The sequence below is a fragment of the Monodelphis domestica genome, chromosome 1 (genome assembly GCF_027887165.1).
Source record: "Monodelphis domestica isolate mMonDom1 chromosome 1, mMonDom1.pri, whole genome shotgun sequence".
Lineage (NCBI taxonomy): Eukaryota > Metazoa > Chordata > Mammalia > Didelphimorphia > Didelphidae > Monodelphis > Monodelphis domestica.
This window is the reverse complement of record NC_077227.1, coordinates 187,646,473-187,664,428: the sequence shown is the minus strand read 5'-3', so window position 1 is coordinate 187,664,428 and position 17,956 is coordinate 187,646,473. Positions and strand designations below refer to the sequence as shown.

Below are 17,956 nucleotides of genomic sequence, written 5' to 3'. Positions count from 1 at the left end.
AAATTATATTAGCCAAACTTGGTCCCAAAGAAACTATGTGAGGGTTTTCTCCCCATGTCTTTGAGAGAACTAGCAGACTTTGAGTGTGTAGCAATGTATGTCATACTAATAATTTTCCACATATTAGTTTTACTAAACCTTTTTCATTTCTTTTTTATTCTTTGGTACAGACTCTCTGGAAGGAAGAGAAAGGAAGAACATCGACAATAAAATATAAATGATGGAAAGCAAAACATATGAATAGAGTTTCTTAAGGCAAGTATGTATCACTCCATCTCTTTATTCTTTCCCTACCACTCCCAACAAACTTCATCTTGGGAAGTTTTAAGATCAAAGAGTAACTTGGCTTTTGCCCTGGGTATGAGTAGAGCTGGTCACATCCAGTGTGATGATCAGATACAATGTAGCCTTACAATAACTTAGTCTTGGGGTCCATGCAACAAACCTGTGTTGTGAATGAAAAAGTGGCATTAAGGGAGCTTAATATAACACAACATTCTGAAAGGTCGTGTCAATCAATTTAAAAGTAAGATTGTGCAAGTTTCAATTACAAAGCCATCAACAGGACCTTTCTATTACTGACCACTACTACCAACAGCCTGTCCTAAAAGAGTCTAACTAACAGCTTGTGCAATCTGCAAAACTTTCAAGCTGGAACATCAAGACTTACATAACTACATTAGTCTGCTGAGCTATATAAACTGAGGACAGCAAAGTCATGCTGAGCAAGTCTGAACAGAATAGCAACTCTGGACTCTCACCTAACAGGTCCTAACACAACATATAGTAATTCACTAGCTCCAACTTTGAGAACAGTACAGACTTCCCTAGAGCTGCTTCTTCTCAGCAGAGCTGGCCTTGCTAAGTCCATAATAAGATATACCTGAAAGGAAAATATGCAAAAGAATATAATAAGCAAGATGAAATAATTGCTAAAGGCAAACCATACAAAACTGGCAATGCTACCAATGCTCATAAATTAGTTTGTGGTTCTTTTCCCCTTTCTAGGTTACTAAATACCCACTATTAGTTACATATAATGGGGAGAGGGCTTAATTCAAAAGTATCATAATTTTCACTATAAATAGCAATAAGGCTTTAGCCACACGAGAAAGGAAAAAGATATTACAATAATTATAGTCTTCAAAAGTTGTGTTAAATAATTATTCCACAAAAATGTGGGGAGATTATATCCATAGCCATTCCCAATTTTGCTACCAAAAAATGATAATTCGTTTAAAGAAATGAAACTCAAATTCACCAATTTAGATGTGGTTATGTGTAGTGAAAAATGCAAGATAGTAGGCATTGTGACTCCTTCATAAACAGAACAAAGCATAGTGAAATATTTGATTCAAAAACAAAGGATTTCCGAGTTTGAATCTTTATTCTGCTGCATAACCTTGAACAAGTCTCCTTGACTCTCTCTTGGCATCAGTTTCCTCATATAGAAATAAGGAGGCTGATCTAATTATTTCTAAGGTATCTTCCAACTCTAGATTTATGATTTTATAATCTCTTCCAAGTGAAGGAGAAGGGGACAAAAGAAGCATTAAAGGGATGGGTGGGCTTTCTACAGATGGGAGGCAAGGCGGGGAACAAGGCATTCCAGGCACAGAATTTACTAGGTGGTCTTTTGTCCAAAAGAGCAATGAAAGAAACAGGAAGGCTTTTGTGTCAGTGAACATACTTTAATCCACTGGGAGTAAGAGAGAGAAATAATCACTTGAAAATGATGACCATACTCATTTAGATTTCAAGTCTTCTCATACTATATATATATATGATTGAACTATGATATTGAACTATGATATTGGCTTAAAACTAGTAACCCACCAGCCTCTAAGCACAAGAGTTCTGTGAGCAGAACCAGGAAAACTATACATAGAATAAAAACATTCAAAAGCAAATCTTAGATATTAAAAATCATGATTAACATAATGATCAACATTATTTCAGAGGCTCAGGGGTAACATGATACTTTTTTAAAGAGGTGATAGATTCAAGATGCAGAACAAGGCATAAATTTTTGGACCCAACCATTCTGTAAATTTGTTTTGATCAACTATAAATATGTTACAATGATTTTGGTGGGATTTCTTTTTTTACAAATTACATTTATGGCCCAACTATACATCTTATTCAACAATTATTTATTAAAACAACTGAGGATACAAAGATGAAAAATAACAGTCCTTACATTCAAAGAATTAAATTAGGAGATTATTGGATGCTTCTTTTTTAGAGATAAGGGAAATAAAAACTATATAAATGACTATATATAATCAAGCTCAATGATGTGATGGAATAGGAATTACAAATCTTTTTAGTATTTCAGATAATATATGTGTGTATGTTATACATATATACACATGTTCTCATAGCCAAACATAACCCTCCATCCACAATCCCAACTTCAACAAATTTCAGAGGTAAGAGTAAATCATTCCAAATACTTTAAGGAAAGGTTCTGCAACTTATTAGCTTTTTGACCTTAAGTAAATACTTTTAACATCTTTGTGTCTCAATTTCCTCATTTTCAGAATGATGGAGCTGGAACAAGATAATGGGGGGAAAGGAAGAACAAGAACAAAGAGGAAAAGAAATAATTACATATTACTGGCTGTAAGGCACAAAGAGTAGAACTTGGGAGTCTCTAAAGACTTGGTTTTGAATCCTGCCTCAGAGGTGTACTATAGTTGTGTGAAGTTTGGCAAGTTGGGACTGTTTCTACTTTAATAAAATAAGGGGATTGGATTTATGGCTTCTAAGATCCCCTAGTAGCTCATGTAACTATGTTAGTAATTTGCATCCATAATTATAAGACTATGAACTCATTTAAATCAACAGTAAAATTAAGTTTTTGTCATGAATTCTCTTAATCACAACATCTAAATACATTTGAAAAATAAAAATGGATATAAGTGTAAGGTATTATTGATCTGATCACAACCTTTTCAGCTTCCTTGAAAAAATTCCATAGTTTCCTCAGGTCAGGGACAAATAGAACTTGGATTCATGGAAGACTGAATCAATTATCCATTTTTCAACAAAAGTAGGGAGCAAGACTTATGAAAACAATGTCAACTACCACAAAACAGAACACAATGAAATGCTAAATTCTGTGGTGGGCTATTAAGTGCTATAGAAGCCTGGGCCAGGCATAGAAATTCTAAAAAATGGGAAGGATCAGTGAGAACTAAAATCAGCAGGGAAAGCTTTATGGATAAAATAGGACTTGAACTGGACCTTGCTTGATAAGTCACTTAACCTTGATTACAAAGTAGCCTCTGATATGAAAATGGAAGGAATTCACAACATGTATGAAAACACAAGTTCAGTTAAAAAAAAAGAAAAGAAAAATGCTCTAGAAGAAACAATCTGAGCAAAACCACAGCATAGCATATTTTTTGGAAGAGGGGTTGAGTGGGCAGAGTTAAAGAGGGTGGAATAAAATGCAAAATTTTGAAAATTCAATTGAGATACAATATAATTTTAGAATTCTATCTCCATAAGGAATGAGGGTGAGATACTGGCCATCCACTCAACCACTAGTATTACTTCCAGGTCTAAAAAAGATAAGAAAAGTGTTTCCATTGAAAGTATCATTAACTAAGTAATAATGTTCTAAGTTCTTTACAGAGCTCAGAGTAATAAAACAGCTTCAGAACTCCACTCCCAGGTTTTTCTGTTAGCTCTTAGCAAGACAGCATCACAACAGGATTTTGACACAGAACTTGTAACACTGTTATAGCAGAAGCCACCCACCTGCTTTTCAAGGAAACTATTTGAGCAGTACTAACAGAAATATCTGATTGGCAAAGAGTTAAAAGTGCTAAGTAAGATTCTTCTAAAAAAACATACTATAACATAAAAAAAACTTGAAAACCTCATCAACTCTGTATTTAATTATTCCTATATGCTTACCTATAACAAGTATTATAAATTCACTTTAAATATTTAAGCTTAGTACACGTGCTACAAAAACTGCAAAAGCAAAACATCTATGCATATAATACAAATTTTACACATAAACATTTAATTCACATCCTAAAAAGTCCATCTTCCAGTTCTTCAATAAAAGCTGACCCAAAATTAAGTCCATAAGTTTAATTTCTACTACAATATTTTTAATACCCAGAACATAAAAGTCAAATTTTTAAAAAATTCTTTAACATATATAAAGCAAATGGGAGATTAAAAAAAAAATCTGCCTTAAGCCTTATAGCCAATCTTATTTTAAGCCAACTTGCTAAACACTGTGGGTTTTCAAGTCAGTCAAAGCTGTATCTTATTACCTAACTCTAAGCCCTAATTTTGGAACAGTATGCTCAACAGCCTATCATGAAATCCTGACAGATGAAAAAATAATGTGTAGCTATCATGCTGATCTATTTCAAATACTATTCATTCTATAAGAAAGTAAAAAGCCTACAAATATTTGTCAAATCATTGTATTTAGCAACATTTAAAAACTTTTATTAAATGTAAAACTTAATGTTTACTTATATTTCTGATTGGCTGTTTGCACCTTTTAAAATGGTTAATTTATTTCTAAGTAAATGTTATTATGAAATATAAAATACATAAACAGTAAATACATTAATAAGGTCAGTTTTCATCACTGTATAATAGAAGTACTATATACCTTTCCTAAATAAACTAACAAATCTCTCAAACCACAAATAATACTATTGGCTGAACCAATTAACTTCACCAGGAGAACTTTAGGAAGTCTCCTTTAATAATTATATAAAAATTACACATTTGAGCATCTAGGACTTAGGAAAAAAATAAATTTGTTTTGAAATACTAAAAATTCAAAAACTCATTTCATATTTTAAAATGTGGTTTAAAAGACAAAAATACAAAGTTACCCCATGAACAAAGTTTTCACTTTCTTTAGATAAAGCAATATTACAGAAATATTATGCATTGTGAACAATTTTAGCCCAATCAAATAAAATTAAGCAGTATACTTGGAAAGTCAAGGAAAAAAAGAGCCACGTTGCAGCCAGTAGTCAGGCTGAGTCATCATGGAACTCATAAAACTTGCTGTTCTTCTAAACTCACTCCTAACCAAACCCCTCATAATAAAAAATGTACACTGAGTCAGCAAATGCTGCTTTATCAGCCTATGACAATTCTCAGAATTAATGCATGTGTAAAAACAATGCAAACCGTTTTGAGGCTGACAGAATCCAAAACCTGTAAACTTCAAGAAAATCAATGTTTTCTCTCTCTAAAAGAAAGTTATTTCTTGGTGACTGGATTGAATTATTTGGAAGTTTGGAGAGGAGAGGGGCAATTTTATTTCTTTTTGCAAGGGTTTCATGGATCAAAGAAAGAAATCAATCTATTTCAGTTCTGAAGAAAGAGGCAGATTGTTAAGCTCCAGAAGAAGTAGAAATTATCTAATTAAATGGATGTTCAATTTTAGTTGAAATACAAATACTAACCTTCAACTACTTCAACCAAGACTAGTGCGTTAAGCTTTTATTTCAGATTTCTATTTTCTAGAGTTACTCTTTACATTAATATACAGGTGACAAAACCTATCATTCTCAAACCTGGCATTATTTCCTAGCTTATTTTAAGACCAGTTGGTGAAAAAAAGTGCAATAAGTAAAACAAGAAAAATTATACTATTGTATATCCTGATCTAAAAGTTTTCACAACCCTACTAAACAAGTAAATCTTAAGGGCTTTTTTAAAATGAGGAGGGAAAGAAAGCAGAAGCAAGTCTGTTTCCTTCAAGTGATCTGCTTTGAATCCTTGATTCTTCTAGTTAGAAAATTCTATCACAGAACCTCATTGTAAAAATTATATTTGTAATTAACTAAAAAAGGAAGATGAAGCAATTCAGAATCTGTTCAAAATAAACAAGACAGAAAGACTTGCCAAAAGTTGTTAGACATTGCAATCTAATTCAAATGTCTGGTGCTACCACATTCTCCATTAACTTTTCCCTTTCAAAGAAACTTCTAACAGATAACACCAAAGCTGAAAATGAATTTTTAAAACAGCATCATTTTAGCAGTTCCACAGGGCCCTAAGAAAAAAAGCAGTCCTGCTACCATTACTGTATTCCTAAAAACACTCTTCCCCTCATTGAATCTTTTCCAAAAGGTAGGCAAAAGAGAAAAATTTAATTTCTTTTCCTTTTGTAAACTCACAAATCCTTACCAATCGAAACGAAAGGAAGTCAATACTCCAGTATTTTTCACTGTACCTCAGGGGAAGGTGAGAGTTCAAAAATAAGGTGGTGATATGGATACACTAAATCTGGAGTGAATTTCATCCAATTGACAGAACGAGTATTTTTTTAAATTCTATTCTTTTTACAAGACACCACCCTACACAGCTAAGAAAAAAATATCTTTGAAATATACAAGGAAATTGGCAAACAAATAGAAAAACGCCTTTTCTGTACCCCGGGCCAGCCTAGATTAGTAACTTGGGGGAACAACTCGTAAAGTGGCAACTGCTACGTAGTTATCAAGTTAAGTCCTCCGGTGCCTTAGCCTCGTAGGAGTCAGCTGAGGCAGAGTCACCCGGGGTGGGGGTGGAGGGTGGGGGTAGAGATCCGGGAAACTATTTCGACCAACAAAATGCCAGGAAAGAGCCCCTAGCCACACTCATTCACCCCGCACCACAAACCGCTCTTAGGATTTCCCCCTCCCTCCGGGGCCCCCACAACAACAGGCTTCAAGCTATTCAAACCTTTGCCCTCAGGGAACAGTGGGTGGGAGAGCGAACGCCCACCACACCTAGAAAAGCAAAAGTGACAGCAAAGTAAAGAGGGGAGGGCCGCTATGACTAACTCCCCAGGGCAGTGGCGGAGGCTGAGTTCTAGGGGCAGTAGGGGGGACCCTAAAAACCCAGAGTAGGGGAAAACCATAACTTCTCCGATCAGTAGGTGACTGAGTCCCTGGAGAGAGGGGTGGACCATAGGTTCCCGGGCCAGTGGGGGAAGACTTTTAAGTTCCCAAGGCAGAGTGGGAATCTAAGTCCCTGGGACAGAAGAACATATATTCCCGGGAGGGGGCACTTAAGTTCCAGGAGCAGTAGGCTACTCAAAGTTCCTGGGGCCCGGGGGGAGGAGGGGTCGTAAGTACCTAGGTCAGAGGGGGAAGGATTCTAAATCCCAGGGCGGGAATAGGACTATAAATTTCCAAGGCAGTGGGGAGCAGTAAGTCTTCCCGGCGAGGGTCAAACCACAAGTTCCTAGGCAATGGGGGGCCCTAAGTCACCCGGGAAAGGGGGCAAGTCCGCAAGATAAAGGGGGGACTCCCCCGGTCAAGGTGGCCGGTACCGCTATGGAGCCACCAGGGAGGGAAATCAGGGCACCCCGCCCCGGGAAACCAGAAGGGGTTGAGGGGCGTACCCTGGCCTCCCAGTCCCCAGCAGGCAGCAATCTTCCCTAATTCCCCCCTCCGGGGGCAGCGGGAGGGGCGAGTGGCGCGCCCCACGCCAAGGTATCATCTTCCCCAGCCCAGCTGGGGGCGGGGGGGAGCGAAGCCGGGCAGTCGCACGCGGATGCCCCCCCCCTCACGACACAGGCCGGTCCAGCTCAGGGAGAGGAAGGACACAAGCTCGGCTAAAGAGACCGGGCCGGCCGGGCTCAGGAGAGAGCTGGAGGAGGGGCGGCGGGAAGAAGACGAAACAAAAGCGCCTTTGTTAAGCAGCAGCAGCAGCGGCGGCGGCCGCCGCCGCCGCCGCCGGAGGGAGGGTCACACACAATGGAGGAAGAGCAGGAGGAAAGGAGAAAGAAGAGAGCCGAACGGGGCCGGCCTCGAAGCCGCGGCCGCCGCCACCACCACCGGGCCCTCCTGGACTCCGTGTCCCGTACCCCCCCCTCCAGCCGGCCTCTCTCCCCCCCAATTCCCAGCGGCCCTCAGCCCCCACCGGCACACCGAACACACTCACGGGACTTCTCCGACTCATCGAGGCAGTGCAGGGCCCGCGGACAGCCCCTAAGGTCGGCTCCGGTCTCCGGCGGTGTTGGCGGCAGCGGCGTCTCCAAGGCTCTCGCTTTGCCGCAGTCGCCGCCATGTAACCCCGACCCGAGAGAGAGGGCGAGGGAGGGAGGGAGAGGGGGAGGGGGATGTATAGGGGAGGGACCTCGACGGGCCACGCCCCCTAGGTCTACGTCACAGGCTCCCCAGCCGGGTTCCCAGCCCCGGGCCTCCCCCGCCCCCCCCCCCCAGAGACACATCACACACACCAACCCTGTTTCCTTTTTCCTTCTTGGCTGCTTGCCACTAACACGCGCAGGAATTTCAAACGCCGGGGACTGGGGCCTTCGCGCGCGGATGGGTGAGGCCAAGAAAGGCTGAGGGATCGTGCACCTCGTGGTTCTCTTGCTGTACTGTATGAGGGGAGATAGAGTGTAAAGGAGGATGCTAGCGAGCCCCAATTACTTGTACTGGCTCAGGGAAAAAACAGGTCAAGGAGTAAAAAAAGTGTTACTATTCTGCACACAACTGTAGACTTGAGTCCAAGGGGCCCTGATAACGGGCTGTGAAATCTGAATTTGAAAAGGGGTATTGGAAATTAAACAAACAGCAAAGGCACGTTTTTAAAGCAATTTTGGCAGACAGGACAGGCATGAGAAAAGCTCATCCCATCCAAGAAGGATTGTAAAGACTAAGCTTCCAGGTCAGTCAATAAGTCTTTATTAAGCGTCTTCTGAAAGCCTAATATTTTGCAAAGTGCTGAGGACACAAGGAAAGGTATAAAAGACAGACCTTGCTCTTAAAGGCTTGGGGGGAGGGGGGACAACAACATGCAAACAATAAAGTATTAATAAGCTATGTATGGGATAAACTAGAAAAAAATCAACAGAGGAAAGAAACTAAAATTAAAGGGGTTAAGGAAAGGTTTCCTGTAGAAGGTAGGATTCAGTTGGGACTTGAAGGAAGCCAGAGAAGGCATGGAGATAAAGAAGAGGAGGGTGAAGATTTTTGGCAGAAGTCCATGGCTAGGAACTCAGTTCATTGAACTTACTTTTCAAAAATATTTTGAAAAATGCTGGATTTCTTTTGTGAACCAAAGTATTTTTTGCATCCAAAAACATACTTGATTTTTTTGTGATCCAATGTAGTTTTTGCATTCAAAAACATTATTCTTAGAAGGGACCAAAAGCTACATCAGGACTTATAAAGGAATTCATGGCCAAAAAAAATGAAGAACTCCCAAGAGTGGGGCAACTAGTTAGCACATTGGGTAGAGTGCTAGGCCTAGAGTTGGGAGCACATTTGTTTAAATCTAACTTCAGGATATTTCCTAGCTGTGTAACCCTGGACAGGTTATTCCAATTGCTTCATAGCCCTGTCCTTACTCCCAAGAACCTAAACTTACTCTAAACTAACCTCCCTGAATCCTTTGGGAGTATAATCTAGTAGGCCATATTCTACCTTTGCTAACCAGGTTCATAGAAAGTGTTTTGTTTGCCTTTCTTTGTACTACCCCCAGTGCTTAACACAGTTCTTTTTTTTTTTAAACCCTTACCTTCCATCTTGGAATCAATACTGTGTATTGGCTCCAAGGCAGAAGAGTGGTAAGGGCTAGGCAATGGGGGTCAAGTGACTTGCCCAGGATCACACAGCTAACACAGTTCTTAATAAATGCTTGTTGCCTGACTCGTAAATTTTTCACCCAGGACTGACCACCTCAACAATATCATAAAATGATTGAAAGGTTATCTTATTGGGGAGAGTAAACTTATTTTGATTTGCAGAGCAAAACTCAGACCAATATGTGTCCAATTTTGGTTCGGTATAAATAATGTTCTTTTCATCAAAGTTAAGACTGGATTTCGAGTCAGAGTTCCTGGTATCAAACCCTAGCTCTACTATTTGCTATCCTTGTGACCTTGGACAAGTCATTTTCCTGGATCTTAGATTCTTCCTCTATAATATGACATGTATACCTCCTTACTACTAAAAGTAAGACCCTATGGAACTATAGGTATCCAGAAGTATTTTAATGTAGAATAGCTTAAAACCTACATTGTTTGTGGCTAACTATATTTGCATGAGAAAGGCAGAACTTGGAACAAAGAGTTTAAGGTGAAAGATGTTGGCATTTCTGAAGACTTTCTCCCCCTTTTTGTATTAAGCAGTTTATTCCTTTAGTGGACCCTGAAGAGCTTATGTGGCTTGACTAAATCCAAGCTCCCTCTGACTCTTTGGGGGTTTTGTTAGAATGCAACCCCTGAAATGTTTTAAAGGGAAATAGAGGAACCTGGAATTAAGAGAACTTTCTAAAATTAAATTAAATACCTTTCCACCCTCACTTCCTTTAAAGCAAAAGCAGATTAAAGTGTAGTTATATTGCCCACAGTTTTTTCTGCCAAGCCCTGAGGACATTTGAAGTGAGTGGAGTCCATAAAATGGACTTTTCCCAGCCCATCAAATGGCAGTATTGAGGGCAGTGGTCAAATATCAAAGTTCCTTTAAAAACACACACACACACACCCTCACACATGACAGAAGCCAAAGTGCTTTTGCCTGAGAAGAGAGTTAGAGGTGCTTAAGCTACTTCCATTTCTTGGACCATGTTACAAAAATTACCTTTTTTTTTAAGACTGGAGGGAACCGGGTGAGGGGTATGGGAGAGACAGCTAGGTGACTCACTGGATTAAGAGCCAGCACTAGAGACAGGAGGTCCTGGGTTCAAATTTGGCCTCAGACACCCCCCCATTGTCTTGTCCTTCTGACTTGGAACCAATACACAGTATTAATTCTAAGGCAAAAGGTAAGAATTTAAAAAATATATATGGAAAGGGAGATGAGGTTCTGTTTCAACTTTAGGGAATTTAGTTTAGCCGAAAAGTTCTGAATTTAGTCATAATTGAACCAAGTTACAAAACCGTTTAACATTTAACACAGGTTGGGCTCCTACCTAACTTTATATCTTTCTCTAGTGAACCCCTGGCCTCTTTGTGGTAGAGGCAAAATTCAATTTACTGGTACCATTTAGATAATGAAAGAGTGACTAATATTATAGTTTCTATGGATAGACAGCCAAGAGAAAGGGAAATTGGGGAAAGAGCTGACTTTTTCCTGGAACTTGTTCCCTTAGCTCAGGTTTTTGATTCTGAGATTCCTATAGAGCAGTTAACCTTCCTCTATGGCTCAGTCCTACCTCTGCCCCTCATAAGCATGCTGGAACACCAGGTCTATTCATTTATTAAGCTTGTACCAGGCACCATCCTGAGTGCTGGAGAAACAAGGAACCAAAACTGTCCCAGCTCTCAAGGAGCTGTATCACAGTCTATTGGTAGAGAAATAACTTGTAGGCAACTGTATAGATAGTAGATAATGTGTTAGACCTAGAGTCAAGTGATCTGAGTTCAAAATCAGCCTAGGATGCTTACTAGTTGTGTGGCCCTGGGCAAGTTGCTTAACCTCTTGTCTGCCTCAGTTCCCTCATCTGCAAAATGGAGGAAATAATAGCACTTATCACCTAGGGTTGTTGTGAGGATTGATTAAGAGTGTACCCAAAGTTTTAAGCTATTTTAAAGCTAGGAGGATAGTGGTACCCACAACAGGAGTAGGGAAATTAAAAAGGGGATAATGATAGACTCCAGCAATTTTGGACCCATGGAGTTTAAGATGTCTTTGACACATCCACTTTGAAATGTCCAATAGACGTGGAAATTTGAGACTAGCGGTGTTGAAAGGGATTAGGACTGGATGAGGAGATCCAAGAGTCATCCATATAGAGATATTTGAATCCACGAAAGATGCCCAAGTGAAATAGTAAAGAGGGAAAAGAGGAGGATCCAGGTCAGAGTCATGGTTAGTAAGATGTGTGCCATAGATGAAGATCCAGCAAAGGAGCCTAAGGAGGGGTAGTCAGTAGAAGAAATAGGAGAGGGTAGTATCAAGTTACTGACTCCAATCTATATGTTACTAAGCCTTCCTCCTTTTGTATAAATTCCTTAGGACTTGATCATGTCCCTCATGAAAGGGTTTTGATGATTAAAAGAGGTGGAGAGAGGTGCTTTTACCTCAAAAAAAGAGTATTTTTTTAAAGTGAGTGAAATAATTATGGGACCCCTCCCTCTACAGTGGGAAATCAAACTCCCAATGTGCCTCTGCCCTCTAGCCAAGAATTAGGAGTTCTTAGAGATGAGACAAAAGGAGCAATAAGTTTAACAACTTGTGATATTAAAGTCAGTTTCTGAAAAAATGTTTTATAAACTTTGAGTTATCCTATAAAACAGACACTTAGATGTACTAGAAGAATGCTTATTTGAAACATTGTATAAAGTCAAAATGTAATACTATCATTCCTCATTTACTTGCTTTTGTAAATAGAATTTTCTTTAAATGGGACAAATTTGAAGATGAGTAGATTTAGATGAATAATTGAAGCTGTTGTTAAAGGTTTCATTTTATCCATTTAACACTGGGATAAAAGTGTTTCCTGGCTTCAGTGAAATTCAGTTCAAGTTTTGCCTCCTGCTTTGGCAAGCTGCCCTGCTTTGTACTCCTATCTTGACAGCTTTGCTAGCCTAGGAAGAACAGATGTACCAAATTGCTGGAGTCACTCCCTGTGTTTTAACCTTGAGGCCCTCAAAACTACAGTATTTCTACAACTACGACTGATTCTAGAGAAAACATGGTTATGACTAGGACTATGGTCAATAAATAAGGAGAAAAGTCATACCCAAATGTCCCTAACAGCACCCCCCCATCCCCCAATAAGAGATAAGCATTTTGAACTTGGGGACAATGGGAAATTTTGTAACTCAGGTCATTTACCCTGTTCCACAGTAGCTCAGTGTCCAAGCCTACACATTCATTTCTGGAAGGTCATGACAACAGCCCAACAAACAAGAAGTGTTTAAAGATTTGGGGATAATAAACCTTCCTAACACAAGATTATTTCTTTAGCAAAGAGAATCCAATGGTAGGACAAAGATACATCACAGTTTAATAAGATAAAGGACAGTTTATTCATAATAGCAGTTGTGTCACCTTAACAATGATCTCCCATGGCCTAGAGGAAGTTACCTCTTCAGTTGTTCAGTTCTACAGATCCAGACACTTGGTTGCAAATTCCATAAAAGTTGTTGAAGAGCCACTGGGGGGAGGGGGAGGAAACTAACTGGAGACTTGCATTATATACTGTAATGAAAAATTACTGGGAACACAAATACCAAAGTATATCAGATTGGTAATCCATATCTATCCAGTTGTGTATTCTGTAGTAATGATATTAAGGGATATTTATCAAATAGCAAAGTTAAGTTCATTTTGAGAACCTGAGAATTTTGGAGATTTATTCCAAGCCTCCCTTATTCCTATAGTGAACCTTAATTCTATGTCTATGTCTATGTCTATAATTCTCTAATTTCTTTTTGTTTGAGAGGTAGCATGGTTTTGTAATAGCCTGAAAGTCATAAAGATCTAGGTTCATTTTCTGACTCTAACATGTTCTAGCTAATTTACTATGGGTAAGTCACATCCTTTTAGTGCTCATTGATGACTCTTAAGACTATAAATTACAGGGGAGTTGCCTCTCTGGGTGATGGAAGAAATCTCCACATCTGAAGTATTTTACACTGTTAAACTAGAAAGGTCCAAACAAACTAATTCATCTACCACCACCAACACTACTGCCCCCCAAATTATCTAATCATTTTAACCTATTTGTTGCATAGCCTTTGCCTCATGTCAGAATAAAGAATTCCTGAGCCCTACTATATAAAGTAGTATTTCCTCTTAGTGATTCTAAATTTGCCTCCAAGCTTCAAGAGGGTGATTCCTGATTCTAGTGCTTAGTACAGTGCCTGGCACATAGTAGGAGCTTAATAAATGTTTATTGAATGATCATTTGATTCTGTGTTTACAGAATTTGGTGAACAAATCTATAATTATCTTATTCAAATCAAATATTACGTAGCATTTTGTTTATTGTATCTAATACAAGTATTGTGCAATATTGTTGTTTATGTATGCTTGTATCTTATCTCCATTTGCTTCATGAGAAGGGTAAGACTATATACTATCTAAACTTTGTAGTTCTCCAGCTCAGAACAACATACATTTAATAAATGTTTGCATTTATTGTTATTAATATCCTTAATGATGTTATAGATTTCAATGATCATCCTACTCTGATTCCTCATTATGGCGTGGAGATGATCCTAGACTACTGAAGGCTATGCCAATAGAGTACGAGTTCTGGAAGGTCCTTCTATATGATGCTGATACCAAAGCAAGTTTTTTCTTTTTCTTTTTTTTTTAGAACAACCTAGATTATCACCAATTAGTCTGACTACTCAGTGGCCAGTTTTTGTTTTTTATCATGGCAACCAATAAACAAAGAAATTTTGAGTGGCTTTCAGTCCTTTGAAGCCCCTTCTTCTTCCTCAGGGACAGTAACAGGAAAGGGGACAGAATCTCAAGTTTAGTTTTTAGACAGTTAATAAACTTCAGTTGTACTGTTGGTACTCTAAATCTGAGATCCTCATCCAGTGACCAAGTGGACATACTGTCAGAGGGGCTGAGTTATAAATCTTGACATTCTTTTTATAACCAAAACCAGAAAAGGGAAGGAAGTTGTGGTTAAATGAAAGGATGACTCAGGTACTCTTAGAAAGGCAATAGAAGGAATTAGTGGAGTAGGCTTTATCATATGCCCCATGCGACTAGCATTATTTCATGGGACATTTGGTAATCATATATTGCAGCACTAATGGTAAGTGTTTGCAGGACAACCAGGAAAATAATTGCAGCATATTCACTAACATTGCTTGCTGAAGATGAGCTGATGCAGAAATTCTATGAACTTGATAAGACCCTCCAAATCTAATCAACATATTCTTTACTACTTGGTGACTTTAATGCAAAGGTCAAAATAACTCTCTTTCTTGGCCCACTATTTCAGAACATCTCTAGATATATTTCACTTCACTTCCTACCCTTGGCTCATCTCCAATGCTGCTTCTGCAGACATGCCCTTTCTTCTCCCCTTCCCATGCTTTAACTCCCTTCTCCAATTTTGGAACCATAATCAAATCAAGACCATTGTTTCTCCATGGGGTATTGCATTCTGTCACACTTCCCTCCCTTTTGACTCCATTCTCCATAACCTAACTTTTTTAGGATCAAAGTACCTCCCTCCTGGCCACCAATCCCCTATTTGTGTAGGGCCTCAGCATTTAAATGGTTTTTTGGATTTGTATCATCCAGGTTTTAGCACATAGTAAGCATTTAATAAATTCTTTTCCATGCATTAATTCATTTATTCAAGGGTGGGAAAAGGAGAGGATAGGGAGAAATATATGGAACCGTATGAATCAGCAAAAAGAATTGAAAAATTAAAAGACCTGTAGAACTTTCATCCCTCTTCCCGCTCTGTTGCTGACTCATTTCCCCACCCCATCTTCTTCACCTCCCTTTTATGAGCTGTCTCTACCCTCGACCCCTCCCTGCATTAGAAAGTAAGCTTCTTGAAGTCAGTTTTTTATGTCAATTTTTATTTGTATTCTCAGCTCTTAGCATTGTGCCAGGCACAAAGTAAGCATTTTATAAATGGTTGTTAATTATTATTGATTGACTTATAGACTACACAGAAATTTTGTGATTCTATATCATGAATATTTTTTAAAGAATTAGTAAGTGGGAGAAGCTGGGTTTCTCAGTGGTTTGAGAGCCAAGCCTAAAGTTCGGAGGTCCTGGGTTGAAATCTGGATTCAGATATTTCTTAGCTGTATATAAAGAACAAGTCATTTAACCCCCATTGCCTAGCCTTTACCACTCTTTTGCCTTGGAACCAAAACACAGTATTGATTTTAAGATGGAAGATAAGGATTTTAAAAAATAATTATTTATCAATAATATGGAAATAGGTCTTGATCAATGACATATGTAAAACCCACTGGAATTGAGTGTTGGCTACAGGAGGAGGGGTGGCAGGAGGGAAGGGAAAGAACATGAATCATGTAACCATGGAAAAGTTTTCTTATTTAATCAATTAAATAAAAATTTAAAAAAGAAAGAAAAAGAAAGAAAAAGGAAAAAAAGAATTATTAAGTCCTGGACATGGTGACTACCAAATAATTCCATAAATAATGAAATTCAATTTATTTTAAAAGGCAAGAAAAAGATTTGTCATTGATGTGAGAGTTATCCTGCACAATGAAACCATTTACTTATCAGAATTATGATCAAAGTATTAAAAAAATAAATTTATCTCCATAAGCATTTATAATCTATTCCTCACCCTTCTCCCTAATTAAACAGTGAAAAATAACATCATTATGAAACATCTCTTCCAACAAAATAAATTTCCACTTTATCCACATCTGAAAATGTATCTCTTTCTCTATATTTTATTTTTTGATATTTCATTTTCCAAGTTATATATAACAATTTTTAATATGTTTTCTGAAATTATAAGATCCAAACATCTTCTCTCTGTTTCCTCTCCCCTCCCAAACATGGCAATCAGTCTGATCTGGATTATCCATGTGTGGTCATTTAAAATATATTTCCATATTGGTCATGTTGTGTTTCTCTGCATGTTAAGTTAAAATCACAAATAGAAAAAAGAAGAAACTGTAAAAAGATAAAACAAAATTAAAACAATTGAACCCTGAATTATTTAAACAATTAAAACTAAAAAAATAAGGGGGGGGAGCAGCTAGATGGCTCAGTAGATTGAGAGCCTGACCCAGAGATAGGAGGTCCTGAGTTCAAATCTAACCTCAGATACTTCCTAGCTATGTGACCCTGGGCAAGTCACTTTACCCCCCATTGCCTAACCCTTACCACTCTTCTGCTTTGGAACCAATGCACAGTATTGATTCTATGACAGAAAATAAAGGTTTTAAAAAAATAAAAAACAAGAAATGAGCAACAGAATAGTTAAAATAATTTCTTATCATTTGCTATTGTAAATTAGTTGCCACAACAAAGATACCAAAAGAGCCCAGAAAACACTTTAATCAGCAAACATAGTTACCAAGGACGACACTTGGTTATAATATAAACTAAGCTATAAAATCTCATAATGAAGGATGATGGACACTTAAGACCAGCAATAGCTTGTAAAAAAAAGAGAAACAGTGGATGGTAAAACCAGTTAAAGGAAGTATAGCAAGATATCCAACTAAATAAAGTCATCTCTAGAGCATATAAGGCTAAAAATAAAAATTCTACAAAGAAAAATAGAAAATGTTTGCAAAAGACTTTTTGGAACTACTATAGTTGACACCTAACATCACAGTCCACAAAATGCTTATAAAAGAAGTATAAATGGTACTAAAGGGGGGGGGGATGGAAAAAGTCTCTGGATTGGACAAAGTATATATAAAGAAGCTCCACTCTAGATGCAATTATGAGGGCATTGAGGTATTTGAGAGAGGAGAAAAATAGCAAAGGCATGGAAAAAAATCACCTCATCAATACAAAAAAAAAAGGAAAATTGATAATTAACAACCCATGTGCCTAGTATTCCATTTATACAAAATATATATGAGAGACCTCTATACCTGAATCAAAAATATCCCTGATGGTATTAATAGGGAATGAGCCAGCAAGCTTTCACAAGCAATATTAAACAGTAGACCCATCTTTATTATCTTATCAAAAGTTGCAGAGGAAATAATATCCACTTGTGATTGTTTATTATTAAAAAAAAAGTATTTGATTTAATAGAATAACCATCACATAAGCTCTTTTCTAGGAAGATGTCATCAAGTTTATTCAGGATTCCTTGCAGCAATATAACAACAAAAAAACCCTAATTAATAACCCTCTGATCATAAATAGCAGTTGATCAAATCAGATATCCATTTTGAGTATGATCTTTCAGTTTCATTTCTAGATCTGAAAAGTCTTCATCTTTGGTGATTTTTTTTTAATCTTCATGTGGAATTCTCTTCATTTTCTTGATAATTTTAACTGCTGCTCTCTGCACCTTTGGTGGTTAT

The 17,956-nt window shown here is 38.0% G+C and overlaps 2 protein-coding genes across 9 annotated transcripts in view; one reads left to right on the top strand and one right to left on the bottom strand.

Moving 5' to 3' along the window:
• The window catches only part of MAPK6 (mitogen-activated protein kinase 6), a 42,946-nt gene extending 34,861 nt beyond the window's left edge, over positions 1–8,085 (bottom strand). For 5 of the 8 annotated variants that reach the window (XR_001626156.2, XM_056810207.1, XM_016427766.2 and 2 more), the window contains exon 1: positions 7,930–8,066. The gene's annotated coding sequence lies outside the window, so the exon portion shown is untranslated. Of the gene's footprint in view, positions 1–6,186; positions 6,204–7,387; positions 7,525–7,929 lie in introns of those variants that run through there. The other 3 variants (XM_001370136.5, XM_016427765.2, XM_056810204.1) reach the window with 3 other exon arrangements.
• A 180-nt stretch (positions 8,086–8,265) lies between these two features.
• Positions 8,266–17,956, top strand: part of LEO1 (LEO1 homolog, Paf1/RNA polymerase II complex component) — a 107,127-nt gene continuing 97,436 nt past the window's right edge. The window contains exon 1 of the mRNA XM_007479961.3: positions 8,266–8,661. The gene's annotated coding sequence lies outside the window, so the exon portion shown is untranslated. The remainder of the gene's footprint in view (positions 8,662–17,956) is intronic.